Genomic DNA, 15,857 nt, shown 5'->3' with positions numbered 1-15,857 from the left:
AGGATTTTAAGGTAGCAAATCCTGAAATTGTAATCAATTCAAAACTTTGATGCAAATTACTAAGAGTTTCATGATTGTAAGATACCTGAGAGATAAGATTGACCTTAGTTATTGAAAAATTGAGGTGTGACATCATTTCTTAAGATGTCTTATTTCTTTTATGATAAATATTACAAAGAAGGATTTCTTTAACAATAATACTCTCAAAATTATTTCTTAATTGCCTGCATGAGTTGCTTCAGTCATGTCTGATTCTTTGCGACCCTATGTACCATAGCCTGCCAAGATATTCTGTCCATGGAATTCTCCAGGCAAGAATCCTGGAGTGGATCTCCATGCCCTCCTCCAGGGGAATCTTCCTGACCCGGGACTGAATCTGTGTCTCTTACACATCCTGCACTGGTAGGCAGGTTCTTTACTACTGGCGCCACCTGAGAAGCCCAATGTCACATCATCCCAATGAAATAATGACTAATATGCTTTTAAATTCTTATGCAATATTGTTTCAGGACACAAACACATAGTAGGAGATTTTTCCTTCAGAAAAACTTCATAGCATGTAAAATTCTTGATATGCTTATTTTTATCCTTTTATTTATAGTATGCTGAATTTTATATTTTTCATACTGTGATATATGAAACTCTTAGTCTGTGATTACAGAAACAGACAAATTTTATTATCTGCTATATATGAGTCAGTGCTCCTGAATCCATTGAGATGGCTTAGTTAAGGTATATGTATGGACAGGACCAGCTAAGGGAAACATCCAGAGACTGTCACCAGTAGGGAAGCATCATCACCCAGGAGAAATGTGGACAGTTTACTGGAACCAGCGGAAGAGCTGAAAAGAGAGATGTACTTGCCACCACAAGAGCAGTTCTGATGAAGAAGGAAAGCAGACAGAAGTATCCCAATTGAGAGAGAGCTTCCACCCTTTAATCTCCAGCTGTTACTTCTTATTGGCCCAAATCATTCAAAGTCAGAGGGCAAGGGTGTCCAGGTAATACCTCCTATGATTTAGAAGCAATAGATATGGGAGCAAATGCAGAATAATCAGCAGAAAAAGTAAAATGCTTCATCATATCCACTTCTATAAAAGGACTAATTAAATTTACAGGCATCTCCCCCTTTTTGGTTGAAAATTCAAAATATTATTTTCTCTATTGTTTTGCCTTATGTAGGTGGTGAAGAAAACCATATTTGGAAATACGTGAATTGCATGTATCCATTTTTGGGGTGTACATTTCTAATTTCAAAAATGAATCTCAGAGTTCTTCACTGACATAAAGGCAAGAAAAGTTTATTAATGACTACAGTTTCAAAACACCTTTGATTAACTAGTGTCAAGTAAACTGACAGGCAAACTACTTTTCGTTAATGATTCTTTTTATTGTTTCTATTACAAAATGTCTCTAATTGACAGACCATGTTTCCCAAACAATCTGTGTTATTAGATTAGAAGCCTGATGCTATTCACATCTGGGTATAGGAGCAAAATCAATTAAATTTAATAATAATGAAAATAACTTGCAGTCATAAATCATGCCACTACTGTAGTGTGAGTAGGGAAATTGAATGGGGACTAAATTAGAAAATGAATTCATAAAAATATGCCAATTACTGTTACCATAATAACATTTCTGTCCCAATTCAGGCTAATGTGAACCATGAGCATACCTCAAAACAAACCTCTTTAGGATACCATTCCAAACATTAGATGATTTCCAAAAACACGATTGATACAAAAATTTCATGAAAACGTAATGAAAATATCCATTTTAAAGGCAATGATAACCCCATTAGGTTATGTAACCCAGCTGTTGAAACTCATTCCTTTATCTGAATATTCATGGCTAACACACCTGTGATTTACTTTGTATGTGGCTTGGCACCATCTCCAAGCATACTTGGACAAATAGAGCCACATCACCACAGAAAGTTGAGAGGATCAAACCTAAGTCACTGTATTTTTTACCACACTGTCTTCCTATCCATATATGAGGTTATTACCATTCAGTTGGGCTTCCTATGTGGCACTACTGGTAAAGAACCTACCTGCTAATGCAGAAGACTGTAAGAGATGCAGGTTCAGTTCCTGGGTCAGAAGGATCCCCTGGAAGAGGGCATGGCAACCAATTCCAGTATTCTTATTTTAGTTATTTATTTATTTTTGTAAAATCCCATGGACAGAGGAGCCTGGTCAGCTACAGTCCATAGAGTCACAAAGAGCCAGACATGACTGAGTGACTTAGTGTGTATGAATGCAGCATTTAATTAACTAAAATGTTGAGAATAACCTTTAAGTTAAAAACTAGTCTCATTATCTACCTTATATTTTAGGTAAAGAGCTTCTGTTCCCTCCAGCCCCCAAATTTCATGGATTTGTGTTCTTTTTAAATCATAATTGAAAAAGACACATGTACCCCAATGTTCATTGCAGTGTTATTTACAATAGCCAGGACATTAAAGCAACCTGTCGACAGGATGAATGGATAAAGCAGCTGTGGTACATAAATACAATGGAACACTGCACTGTGCTGGGCTGTGCTTAGTTGCCCAGTTGTCTGATTCTTCGCAACCCCATGGACTGTAGCCCACCAGGCTCCTCTGTCTGTGGGGATTCTCCAGGCAAGAATATTGGAGTGGGTTGCCATGCCCCCTTTCAGGGGATCTTCTCAACCCAGGGATCAAACCCAGGTCTCCTGAATTGCAGGGAGATTCTTTACCAGCTGAGCTACCAGGGAAGCCCACAGTGGAATACTCTTCAGCCATAAAAAGAAACGGGTGTGAGTCAGTACTAATGAGGTGGATGAACCTAGAGCCTATTAGACAGTCAGAAAGAAAAACAAATATCGTATATTAACACATATATATGGAAACCAGAAAGATGGTACTGATGAACCTATTTGCAGGGCAGCAATATAGACACAGGCATGGGAACAGACTTATGGACATGGGGTGGAGGGAAGGACAGTATGGGACAAATGGAGAGAATGGCATGGAAACATATAGCTATCGTGTGTAAAACAGATAGCCAGTGGGAATTTGCTGTACGACTCAGGGAACTCTAACGGGGGCTCTCTGACAACCTAGAGAAGTGGGATGGGGTGGGATAGGGTGGGAGGTGGGAGGAAGGTTCTAGAGGGAGGGGACATATACCTATGGCTGATTCATGTTGTTGCATGGCAGAAACCAATACAATATTGTAAAGCAATTATTCTTTAATTAAAAATAGGTAAATTTTAAAAAAAATAAAAAATAAATAAATAAATAAAAAATAAAAATTGAAAACTTAATTCAAATCTATTTCCCTGTATCTTTGTAGTTTGGGCATGAAAATGAATTTATCAAGTTTTATTTATAGGCAGGACAGTGGAGGTTGGGAGAGAGCAGAGATTCTAATTGTGTACTGAGGTCCAGAGTCCCCAGTATCTATAGCACATGTTTCTGGCTTTGTAAGCTGTAAGTTCCTTTTACTTGCTTGGAATTTACCCTTAAAGCAAAGTACTAAATTAATCTTGTAGAATTCCCTGTTTAATGTTAAGCAAATTATATTAGTGAGGAACTAAATTAAGACTGTTAAATTTGTGGAGAGAGAAAACCTTATCAGAGAATTTGTTACTGGAAAAATTGTTGGTCTGAAATTGGAAATCTGCTGTGTTCCTTAGAAAAGAGACTTAGAGCAGGATCCTGACAGGAGGCTTGAGACTGCAGAAATGTTTGCTCATTATTAAACATAACTTTCCTGCTCACTGAGTTGTTTTCTAAGTGTGACATAAATGTGTTAATGTCCTTTCCATGGCAGATTTCAGGAAGAAAAAAAAAAGGAAGAGAACATGAAAAAAATAGGCATAAACAGAGAACATGAAAAAAATAGATACAGAGGAATGTCATAGGTTTATAAAAGAAATACATATGTTCTACAGTTTCTACCAGATCTAACCTCGAGAGTTTCCAAATCTTTGATATCAATTGAATTATCAATTAAGATCATTCAGAAACAAGACAGGCTTACTGGTAAATTGTTGTTTTCTTAAAAAGCAACTTCTTGCATCTTTTTCTTGCCAAATATGAGAAATAATATAGGAATTCTTTTATAATTATATATATATATATATGTTTCTATTCTTGTAAATTTACTGAATAAAAGCACCTGAGTACCTTATTCTCATTTTCTATGACATAGAGGTGCTTTCTCTTATACTTGAACTAGTGGGATAATAGTTTAAGATATTAGCTTTCATTTTTCTTACTTTCACTCATCATATTTCATTTTCTACTCAGAACAGCATACAGTCTGCATTCTGTTTCTAAAACTCATAGCTGAGAGTGGGGAGAGGATGGATCTGGAATAATAAAGTGAGCTGGATTAGACCCCCAAACCTGAAGCAGTACCAAGTCTGTGGAAGAAGATGACTCAGATTTGTCTGGCTCCTTTCAATTTGGTTTATTATCAACTGGAATCAGAATTTGGTGCACGGAACAAACACATTAAGAGGAGGCCTGCTTCACAAAAGGGTGCCTCTAACTTGAGAAGTCTTAGGAGCCTGTGTGAAATGAATCTACCAGATGAGAGGAAGCCAGGACTGTGGGTCCCTCCCTGTATTCCGGGACTCGATGGTGGGAGGCTGGTGGCCCTGCCTGTCTTCAATCTCCTCAGGATACTGCCAGGCAAGGGGATTCTGGCTTGGCCACAGTCAAAAATGTCCAAGTTCTTTTCTCAATGCATCACCAGGCCTACCTGAAATTGTCACCCAGTAGTCTTCACCACATCAGTCTAAAAAGATATTTTTCCTAGGGAGAAGAGATGAGGGAGACAGAAGTGAGAGAGGGAGAATCTGGTGGGTTTACATTCAGGGCAGCTCACCAAGAAGGTAACATGACCCAGAGAAAACTGTGTCAAGGATCTAAGCTGATAAGAAAAACAAATATCCTATATTAATACTTGTATGTGGAATCTAAAAAAAAAATGGTATAGATGAGTTTTTGAAAAGCAGAAATAGAGACACATGTAGAGAGCTAATGTATGGATACCAAGAGGGGAAAGGAGGATGGAACGATTTGGGAGATTAGGATTGACACATATACACTATTGATTCTGTGTATAACATAGAAACTGATGAGAACATACTGTATAGCACAGTTCAGTTCACTTCTGTCACTTAGTCCTCTCTGACTCTTTGCGATCCCATGGACTACAGCACACCAGGCTTGCCTGACCATGACCAACTCCCAGAGCTCACTCAAACTCATGTCTGTTCAGTCAGTGACGGCATCCAACCATCTAAAACTCAGTTGTCCCCTTCTACTCCTGCCTTCAATATTCCCCAGCATCAGTGTATTTTCCAATGAGTCAGTTCTTTGCATCATTTGACCAAAGTATTGGAGTTTCAGCTTCAACATCAGTGCTTCCAATAAATATTCAGGACTGATTTCCTTCAAGATGGACTGTTTGAATCTGTTTGCAGTCCAAGGGACTCTCAAAAGTGTTCTTCAGCACCAGAGTTCAAAAGCATCAATTCTTCGGAACTCAGCTTTCTTCATAGTCCAACTCTCGCATCCATACATGACTATGGGAAAAACCATAGCTTTGACAAGATAGACCTTTGTTGACAAAATAATGTCTCCGTGTTTTACTATACTGTCTAGTTTGGCCATAGCTTTTCTTCAAAGGAGCAAGGGTCTTTTAATTTCATGGCTGCAGTCATGATCTACAGTGATTTTTGAGCCCAAGAAAATAAAGTCTGTCACTGTTTCCATTATTTCCCCGTCTATTTACCATGAAGTGGTGGGACCAGAAGTCATTATCTTAGGTTTCTGATTGTTGAGATTCTTTTTTAAGTTGTTTTTTTTTTTTCTCTCACTTTATTTATTTATTTATTTATTTTGGAGGCTGATTACTTTACAATATTGTATTGGTTTTGTCATACATTGACATGAATCCACCACGGGTGCACATGTGTTCCCCATCCTGAACCCCCCTGCCACCTCCCTCCCCATTCCATCCCTCTGGGTCATCCCAGTGCACCAGCCTCGAGCACCCTGTATCATGCATCAGACCTGGACTGGTGATCTGTTTCACATATGATAATATATAAGTTTCAATGCCATTCTCCCAAACCATCCTACCCTCGCCCTCTCCCACAGAGTCCAAAAGACTGTTCTATACATCTGTGTCTCTTACTGTCTCTGCATACAGGGTTATCGTTACCATCTTTCTAAATTCCATATATATGCATTAATATACTGTATTGGGGTGTTTTTCTTTCTGGCTTACTTCACTCTGTATAATCGGCTCCAGTTTCATCCACCTCATAACAACTGATTCAAATGTATTCTTTTTGATGGCTGAGTAATATTCCATTGTGTATATGTACCACAGCTTTCTTATCCATTCATCTGCTGATGGACATCTGGGTTGCTTCCATGTCCTGGCTATTATAAACAGTGCTGCGATGAAGATTGGGGTACATGTGTCTCTTTCTATTCTGGTTTCCTTTGTGTGTATGCCCAGCAGTGGGATTGCTGGGTCATATGGCAGTTCTACTCCCAGGTTTATAAGGAATCTCCACACTGTTCTCCATAGTGGCTGTAGTAGTTTACATTCCCACCAACAGTGTTAGAGGGTTCCGTTTTCTCCACACCCTCTCTAGCATTTACTGATTGTAAACTTTTGGATAGTAGCCATTCTGACTGGCATGAAATGGTACCTCATTGTGGTCTTGATTTGCATTTCTCTAATAATGAGTGATGTTGAGCATCTTTTCATGTGCTTGTTAACCATCTGTATGTCTTCTTTGGAGAAATGTCTGTTTAGTCCTTTGGCCCATTTTTAAATTGAGTCATTTATTTTTCTGTAATTGAGCTGCAGGAGTTGCTTGTATATTTTTGAGATTAATTCTTTGTCAGTTGCTTTGTTTGGTTGTATTTTATCTTGCTTATAGTTTCCATGGTTGTGCCAAAGCTTTTAATTAGGTCTTGTTTGTTTATTTTTGCTTTTATTTCCAATATTCTGGGAGGATCCTGTTGTGATTTATGTCGGAGAGTGTTTTGCCTATGTTTTCCTCTAGAAGTTTTATAGTTTCTGGCCTTACGTTTAGATCTTTAATCCATTTTGAGTTTATTTTTGTGTATGGTGTTAGAAAGTGTTCTAGTTTCATTTTTTTTTACAAGTTATTGACCATTTTTCCCATCATCACTTGTTAAAAAGATTGTCTTTTCTCCATTGTATATTCTTGCCTCCTTTGTCAAAAATAAGGTGTCCAGAGGTGTGTGGATCTATCTCGGGGTTTTCTATTTTATTCCATTGATCTATATATCTGTCTTTGCGCCAATATCATACTGTCTTGATGACTGTGGCTTTGCAGTAGAGCTTGAAGTCAGGAAGGTTGATTCCTCCAGTTCCATTCTTCTTTCTCAAGATTGCTTTGGCTATTCGAGGTTTTTTGTGCTTCCATACAAATTGTGAGATTATTTGTTCTAGCTCTGTGAAAAATACCGTTGGTAGCTTGATAGGGATTGCATTAAATCTATAGATTGCTTTGGGTAGTGCACTCATTTTCACTATATTGATTCTACCAATACATGAACACAGTATATTTCTTCATCTATTTATGTCCTCTTTGATTTTTTTCACCAGTGTTTTATAGTTTTCTATATATAGGTCTCTTGTTTCTTCAGGTAGATATATTCCTAAGTATTTTATTCTTTTCATTGCAATGGTGATTAAGCCAGTTTTTTGACTCTCTTATTTCACTTTCATCAAGAGGCTCTTTAGTTCCTCTTCACTTTCTGCTATAAGGGTGGTGTCATCTGCATATCTGAGGTTATTGATATTTCTCCCGGCAATCTTGATTCCAGCTTGTGCTCCATCCAGCCTGTCATTTCACCTGATGTACTCCGCATTTAAGCTAAATCAGTAGGGTGACCATATACAGCCTTGACATACTCCTTTCCCAATTTGGAACCAGTCTGTTTCACGCTTGGTTCTAAGTGTTGCTTCTTGACCTGCATACGGATTTCTCAGAAGGCAGGTAAAGTAGTCTGGTATTCTTCTTTAAGAATTTTCCACAGTTTGTTGTGATCCACAGAGCCAAAGCCTAGTTAATAAAACAGAATTAGATATATAGTAAATTCTACTTAATGCTCTGTGGTGATCTAAAATGGGAAGGAAGTCCAAAAAAAGAGGAGTTGTATGTTTACATATAGCTGATTCATTTTGCTGTACAGCAGACACTAACACAACATTCCAAAACAAATATACTCCAATAAAAATCAAAAAAAAGAGAGGGGGAAAAAATAGAATCTAACCTCATTGAAACAAAGAGCCAGTGTTTCAAGAGCAGCAAAAATTGTTTGCATCTGCACTGCCTATGTTGGCTGCTGGAGTTTTTGTACAGGGTGACATGGAAGGAACCAGGAAACCCAGCCTGGGCACTGTGTTGGGTAGACCGCAGAGTTACATCACAGAAGCCAATGGCAGGTAGAGGAGATGGTCATGAACAATAGATGTTAATTTATTTTTTATCTGCCTGACAAAATAGGTGCTCGAACTCTAAAATTAAGTACCAAAATAAAATATTTTTTAAATACTTGAATTTGTGAACTGATGGAGTTAAGTTTTGACCTTGAGAATAAGCCTTTCCTTGAACTTATTCCTTTTCCTTTTCCCCTCATTGGCTTTTCAAGTTGTTTCCATTTGATCTTGCAATCCAGAGTCCATGCTGCTACACAAGGTGTGTTGTTGACAACATGGTTATATAAGCACAGCTTTTGGTCTGTGTTCAGCCCAGGATACAAACATGCATACAGTGTGCTCATTTCTTACCATTAATAAAACCTGAAGCAACGTATAATATTTATCTTTTTGTTTCTTTTGTAAAATCACGTTTGATTATCTTCTAAATTTTCTTAGATAAATACATATTTTGGTGCTGTAAATATTGGATTATTTAAAAATATTTCCATTAGGATAGTACTAATTTGTTTAAAGAATGAGTTGAAGTGTATAAATTGGAGCATTAGGCCTTTTCAGCTATATTGTACCATAGAAGAACTTTCTTCTTTGGATTGTTAATTTTTATTGGCAAGAACAGAATTGTGTAAATGTCATCTTAAAAATACATTGCATGCATGAATGTCAAGCCTGTATTATTTTTTCCATATAGAAGAAAGTCTCATAAGAGTTACCTTCATTATAGATTCTCCAAGACAACTTGCAGCTGTCTGTGTGGACCCTTAGGAAATCTGCAAACTGAACATAAATTATTTGAAATAGTTTTACTGGCAGTTATACTGTGAAATCTTTGCCTTGACTGAAGCAGTTGCTTTTTAAGCTAGTTGGACATATTTACTCCTTAAGACCAGTATGCTGCTAAGTTGCTTCAGTCGTGTCCGACTCTGTGCAACCCCATAGACGACCTCTTACCAGGCTCCTCTGTCCCTGGGATTCTCCAGGCAAGAACACAGGATTGGGTTGCCATTTCCTTCACCAATGCATGAAAGTGAAAAGTGAAAGTGAAGTCACTCAGTTGTGTCCGACTCTTAGCGACCTCATGGACTGCAGCCCACCAGGCCCCCCCATCCATGGGATTTTCCAGGCAAGAGTACTGGAGTGGGGTGCCATTACCTTCTCCGTAAGACCAATATAATAACTCTTAAAAAATTGATCTATGCTTTTAAGTAGATATAAACAAATATGTATATATGTTGTGTGTGTGTGTGTGTGTGTGTGTGTTTACAGAAAATATTTCAGGATGATGCCAGGAATTTATAATTTCTTTAATATTTAATATATCATAAAATCATTATATACTTACATGATCAAAATAATATTTTTTCTATTCTCCTATTGAACCAAATACAATACTGTATATAGTTTGAGTGCTTGGATCTCAAAAAATAAATGTGAGATCTCAGTAGTAAAAGGCTTCAGATTTTTCTTTACCATAAAATTAGTAAACTATTTTATATAAATATAAAGTTAAAATAATTAGACTCACTGGATTAATAGGAAAATATCTAACTACATTTTTGAGATGAATAAAAAAAAACCTGTGCAAATTAAATAGTCTGAAATGGAAGTCTCACACAATGTGTAGATAGCTCTATACAGAATAAACTTTGAAAATTGTCATTGATAACTGGTAATCTATGATCAGCAATAATTCCTGATCAGAGATTGATTGATCATTGCTAATTTCTGTTGAGAAGAACGAAGTGGCTATGCATTTAACCAAGGATGTATGTGTGTGTGTTCTTGGGTATGTTTGTGTGTCTAAATTTCCCATTTTGGATTTTTATAGGATGGTTATATTTTAAAATATTATCTCCCTTTATGCCCACAAGTTTATTCATATTTGCCAACCAATTTGTCTCAATTTTTAGTTTTGAAAAATGGTCATCACAGGCATCCAACCTCTAGGTAAACTTTGAGCCATCCTTTCTCCCAATATCAGACATCTGGTTAACACCTAGCATACAAATTAGCTGGAAGACATTCCTAAAGTGAAGCCTGTCACAGCACAGATGCAGAAGGTCAGATAAACATTTGATGCTTGGGTCAGGGGCATGTGCTGTGTGCCAGGGAGCAGAGAATCAATCATGGTGCCAGAAACGGGAATCTGGATCTAATCCAAACCACAGTGAGCTCATTGGATACCACAGGGAGACAGGGCTCAGGAAGATTTTACTCTTATAGCACACAATTTATCTGTGTTTAGGTTTTTAAACAGAACATTTTAAGCAATAGGCTTCAAAGTAGCACAATAGCAATGCAGGTCTTTTGTCACTTTGAAAAGTCAAAGTGTTTATTTAACAATAAACACAAATTTGTAGGTAAACAAAGCCCACCTATGATAAAGCTTGTGAGGCATTTAGGGAAGAAGAAAGTGCATGAAAATTATAAAAAGTTGGAAAATAAAGGTCTTTTACTCTTGGCATTTAGGGTATGTGGAGCAATGTGTGATGCTGTATTAGTTTCCAGAGTGCCTTTTGTTATCATCCTCTGTTATGGTGTGTGTATCCTCCAATACGTATCATGAATCACAGAGGAAATTATTGGTGGAAAAGTAGAGACAAACAAATAAGACATAATATTCTAATACCTTGGAAAATTATGTCTAGATCTGTATGGAGCATCTCAGAGAGGAGGTCTCATTCCAAACTTAAAATTTACTCTGAATTGTTACAAGAATGCTCCTAGCCATTAAGAAACTTTTCAGTTTTTGTTAAGTGTTACAGCACGTTTACAGATGGTAAATAATTGTCAGTGGATCTATAAAAATTACAGAGCTTTATTTCTCAAAGCTTCTTCCTAAGAGACATAGAAATGTTATCAAGGCAACTATCAAATTTAAAGAAAAAGTTAGAATCGTCTTTATGTAAGTTTTGCAGGCAAGAAATAAGCTGTTTAGTGGATATATATGAAATGCTACCCAACAAAAAGGTCTTAAAAACTGGAGATAGTTTTTAAGTTTTAAGCACACACTGCCCTTTGTTTCATAACCAAACTCTTGTGCTGAGTTGGAAGCATAAATTAATTAGAAAAAAAAATGTCCTGAAATAATATAAAGTCACAATCTTTCCTCAGAACCAGAGTCACTGAAACTTAGCACATTGTGTTCACTCTGGGATGCTTGCATGAAACTGACTTGCAAAATTTCTCAGATGGAAATAAAACACACATTGTTTTAAATATCGGTAGGACTAAATGGTTTCTTTAGATTTTAAATGAACATACTATGTACACCTAAAGACCAGATTGTAAATGTTTAATGTTCCTGTCAACTAGATTGAAGAAGAGCTAAGGTGTCTACTCTGTTGTTTTAAATGTATCCATTTTATTTATATTTTTCACAAAACTGGTAGACCATCTTTCATTTGTTTACAGTATATCCAGATGAATGTTCCAATAATATAAGTAGGAAAGGATGCCAAGTCTTAATGTGTTGATGTGAAGTCCACATCCAGGACCATATCTCAGACAAGAGCTTTTATATGAAGACATGATTTACTGAAGAAGAATTGATTATTTATTATACATAAAAAAAACTGTTTCAATACATCATTAAATAAACTCAATGTACATGAGAATCCCTTTAATAATAGCTTTCATTTTATAAAGAGCATTTTTACTATGAAACTGGTTTTTAATACAATAGATGTAAATATCAATATATCTTCCAATAATGCTAGATAGTAGATTGATGTGAGAAGTACTCAAACAAAGATTGTTTATAATGAAATCATAGTAGGTAGAAAACTAGTACTATAAATTGCCAAAGATAGGTAGATTATCAAGTACCCTACATTTGCATATTTGGTTTGATTTTCCCCATTTTTCCTCATAGAAATCCTCTGAAGTACAAATTATAATTGATGTTTTACAGATTTCAGGTTATGGGTCCATAACCTGCAGAGTCTCTTGCAGAATCCAGTCAAATGACTGAAATAGGATACACTGAATGGTTTAACAGCAAATGCCTCAGTTAGTGATAAACAGTGCAGGTAGTCTACACATAAGACTCTTAATAACATTTGTAAATGCAGATACTTTCTCGTGTCTGTTTATCATGTCTGACCAGTCCCAACCAATTAGTTTTGTACTTCAATATTTTAAATCAATTCTATGTCCTACAGCTGCTTATTCCAGGCACTTTATTCTTCTGACAATTCCTTGAATCTGCCAAACCTGATGTTTCTCTGCCCACCTGTTCTTTCTGCCTAGGACACTGTTTCACCCAAGGGGTTTACACACAATTAACCACCAGCAGCATAACAAAGGGCCCACTCATCCCCTCATCCTGCCTGAGTTTTCTTTTATATTCTACTGAGAAGGTAATAACACCCTACTCCAGTACTCTTGCCTGGAAAATCCCATGGAGGAAGGAGCCTGGAAAGCTGCAGTCCATGGGGTTGCTGAGGGTCTGACATGACTGAGTGACTTCACTTTCACTTTTCCCTTTCATGCATTGGAGAAGGAAATGACAACTCGTTCCAGTGTTCTTGCGTGGAGAATCCCAGGGATGGGGGAGCCTGGTGGGCTGCTGTCTGTGGGGTCGCACAGACTAGGACACAACTGAAGTGACTTAGTAGTAGTAGTAGTCACTTCTCCCCTAACAATTACATATATTTGTTTATGTATTCAAAATCTGCTCATTTCTCTCTAAAATATGTTTACCACTATATTTGAGGATGAGATCGTTTCTCTCCGTTTGGGATCAGAGATTGTCATGGATTTTAAGCACCCAGATGGTATGACAGTGCCAGTTATGCTGCCTTGATGGAGTTTGCTGGTGATGACAAGGGAATCTAGATACCTTTGGACCCATGGAATCACACCCAGAAAATTTGATACTGTTCAAGCATCCCAGGGTCACAAAAGTAGAGTTATCACCAGTGCTGTTGAAGACTTGACTTTAAATAAGAGGGGAATACGGACATCATTTACACTTAGAAAGCGAAACAAACACCTTGTAATTGTAGTTACACTTTGGTCTGTGATAGCAGATGAAGGAGACTCCTGCATCATTTCCAGAGAGTGATAAAGAAGCCTTATAACTGGAGCAAGATTATGTCCATCAGGTTTATGAAGAAATTGCTAGGCACTTCAGCAGCATGAGACACCCCTCTTGGCCACATATAGTAGAGTTTTTGAAAGCTTTTCCAAGTGGTTCATTAGTTGCTGATATTGCATGTGGAAATGGAAAGTATCTTGGCATCAGTAAGGTGTTATATATGATTGGCTGTGATCATAGCCAAAACCTTGTGGACATTTGTAGAGAGAGGCAATACCAGGGCTTTGTCTGTGATGCTTTGGCAGTACCAATCCTCAGTGGATCTTGTGACGCTTGCATTTCCATTGCTGTTATTCACCATTTTGCTACAGCAGAGCATAGAGTGGCAGCTCTCCAAGAACTTGTTCGACTCGTAAGACCTGATGGGAAGGCACTCATCTATGTTTGGACTATGGAGCAAGAATATAATAAGAAGTCCAAGTATCTTAGAGAAAACAGAACTAGTCAAGGCATGAAAGAAGGAATCAGCAATGATACATCAGTGCAAGAGTTGCTTGTGAAGCAGTTGCCTATTGTAGGCAATCAAGACTCAGCCCATTCTGTCTCCTCCATAAATGACTTTCAAGATAGAGAATGTAATTCAAGGAATGTTGCTAATTCCAAGTTGCCTATTCATACTAACAGGGCGTCTTTTCATTCTCAAGACTTACTGGTTCCCTGGCACTTTAAGGGAAATCCTGATAAGGACAAGCGTGTTGAGCCATTTGGTCCATTAGGATCCCGTGACCCAGGTCCTGTGTTTCATCGTTATTACCATGTGTTTTGTGAGGGAGGATTGGAAGCTGCCTGCCAGACTTTGAGTAATATCAGCATACTGTAAAGTTACTATAACCAGGGGAACTGGTGTGTAATTCTTCAAAAGGTCTGATTATCTCTATGAACATATTATATATAGGGAAGATGTACTCAATTTTTTTAAAATGAGATTAAATTACCTATATTTTTTAATTAAAGAGAAAATGTGTGGAAAAGTTTCAAAGAAGAGTGCTTGGGAGAAATTTGAAAGTAGAGACTAGTTAGGATATATTCAGTCTACTACTGCTGCTGCTGCTGCTGCTGCTAAGTCACTTCAGTCATGTCCGACTCTGTGCGACCCCATAGACGGCAGCCCACTAGGCTCCCCCATCCCTGGGATTCTCCAGGCAATAACTACTACTGCTGACATCACTTAATCCATAATAGAGGAACAGGGATGGTTTTTTAAAGTAATTGAAGTAGTTTGTGAAATATTTGTGATCTGAGGGTAAAAGTACGGCATTTTGAAGATAAAATTTTGTTATAAAGTGTTGCTAAATGAACTAAATTATGTAGAATCTTAATGAAGTAATCACATAACATTTTATCAATAATAAAATATTCCTGTTCAATAGAAAATTGTCTGAAATTTTATCTGTGATTGTTAGCTCTGTAAAATCACAGATGATAACTGTCAGGCAGGCCAGATGGCTCAGTGAGGTGCATAGCACCAGGGACCTGAGTCGTGTTTCCTGTTAACTGGGAAAAAAAAAAAAACAGCATTCCTTAACCAAATTAGGAAGACTTCCCATATACACCAACCAGAAAGAGACAGGACATGCGCTCATCCTGCCTAGCCAATCATGTAATGCCAGCTACTCCTGTAACTGAGACAAAAAAACTGCCTGTATATAAGCCGCCATACTCCTTTGTTCCGGGCTCTCATCTGATTCCACTGCTTCGGATGAGGCTTGAGCCCTAGCGCGCTAGAAATAAAGATTCCCTTCCTGCCTTTGCATTACCACGGTGGACTTGTTCTTTCTCTCGGTTGGTTCGGAGATACGGGCTCGGTGCATAACAATAACCGCTCTGTCACTGCACTTTACTAGCACAGGGCTTGACACATCATAGGTACTCAGAAACATTTTAGTCAGTTGGATAGTACCCATACATTAAGGTAGGGGTTTTCATCCAATAAAAACTAACTGAAACTGTACACTATACCAGTCACTATTTTAAGTGCTGGGAGGGGAACAGTGAACAAGAAAAATACAAAGTCAATGCCCTTGTTGAGCTTTATTCTAGAAGGAAAGGCAGACAATAAACAATGCAGGACATGGGTTTAATCCCTGGATCAGGAAACTCCCCTGGAGAAGGGAATGGCAACCCAGTCCAGTATTCTTGCCTAGAAAATTCCATCGACAGAGGAGCCTGGTAGGCTGTGTAGTCCATGGAGTCACAAAGAGTCGGACACGACTGAGTGACTTCATAGTCATAGTCATATTCCCTGAACCTAGAACTGTCTGGTTCATAGGAACAGCACA

At 37.7% G+C, this 15,857-nt stretch overlaps 1 pseudogene; it reads left to right on the top strand.

The window, feature by feature from the left end:
* Positions 1-13,515: 13,515 nt before the first annotated feature.
* LOC105603922 (alkylated DNA repair protein alkB homolog 8-like) lies at positions 13,516-14,446 on the top strand (annotated as a pseudogene).
* Positions 14,447-15,857: the final 1,411 nt, after the last annotated feature.

This window comes from Ovis aries, chromosome 20 (genome assembly GCF_016772045.2).
Source record: "Ovis aries strain OAR_USU_Benz2616 breed Rambouillet chromosome 20, ARS-UI_Ramb_v3.0, whole genome shotgun sequence".
In the NCBI taxonomy this organism is placed as follows: Eukaryota; Metazoa; Chordata; class Mammalia; order Artiodactyla; family Bovidae; genus Ovis; species Ovis aries.
The sequence above is the reverse complement of the archived record's forward strand: the minus strand, read 5'-3'. Positions and strand labels throughout refer to the sequence as shown.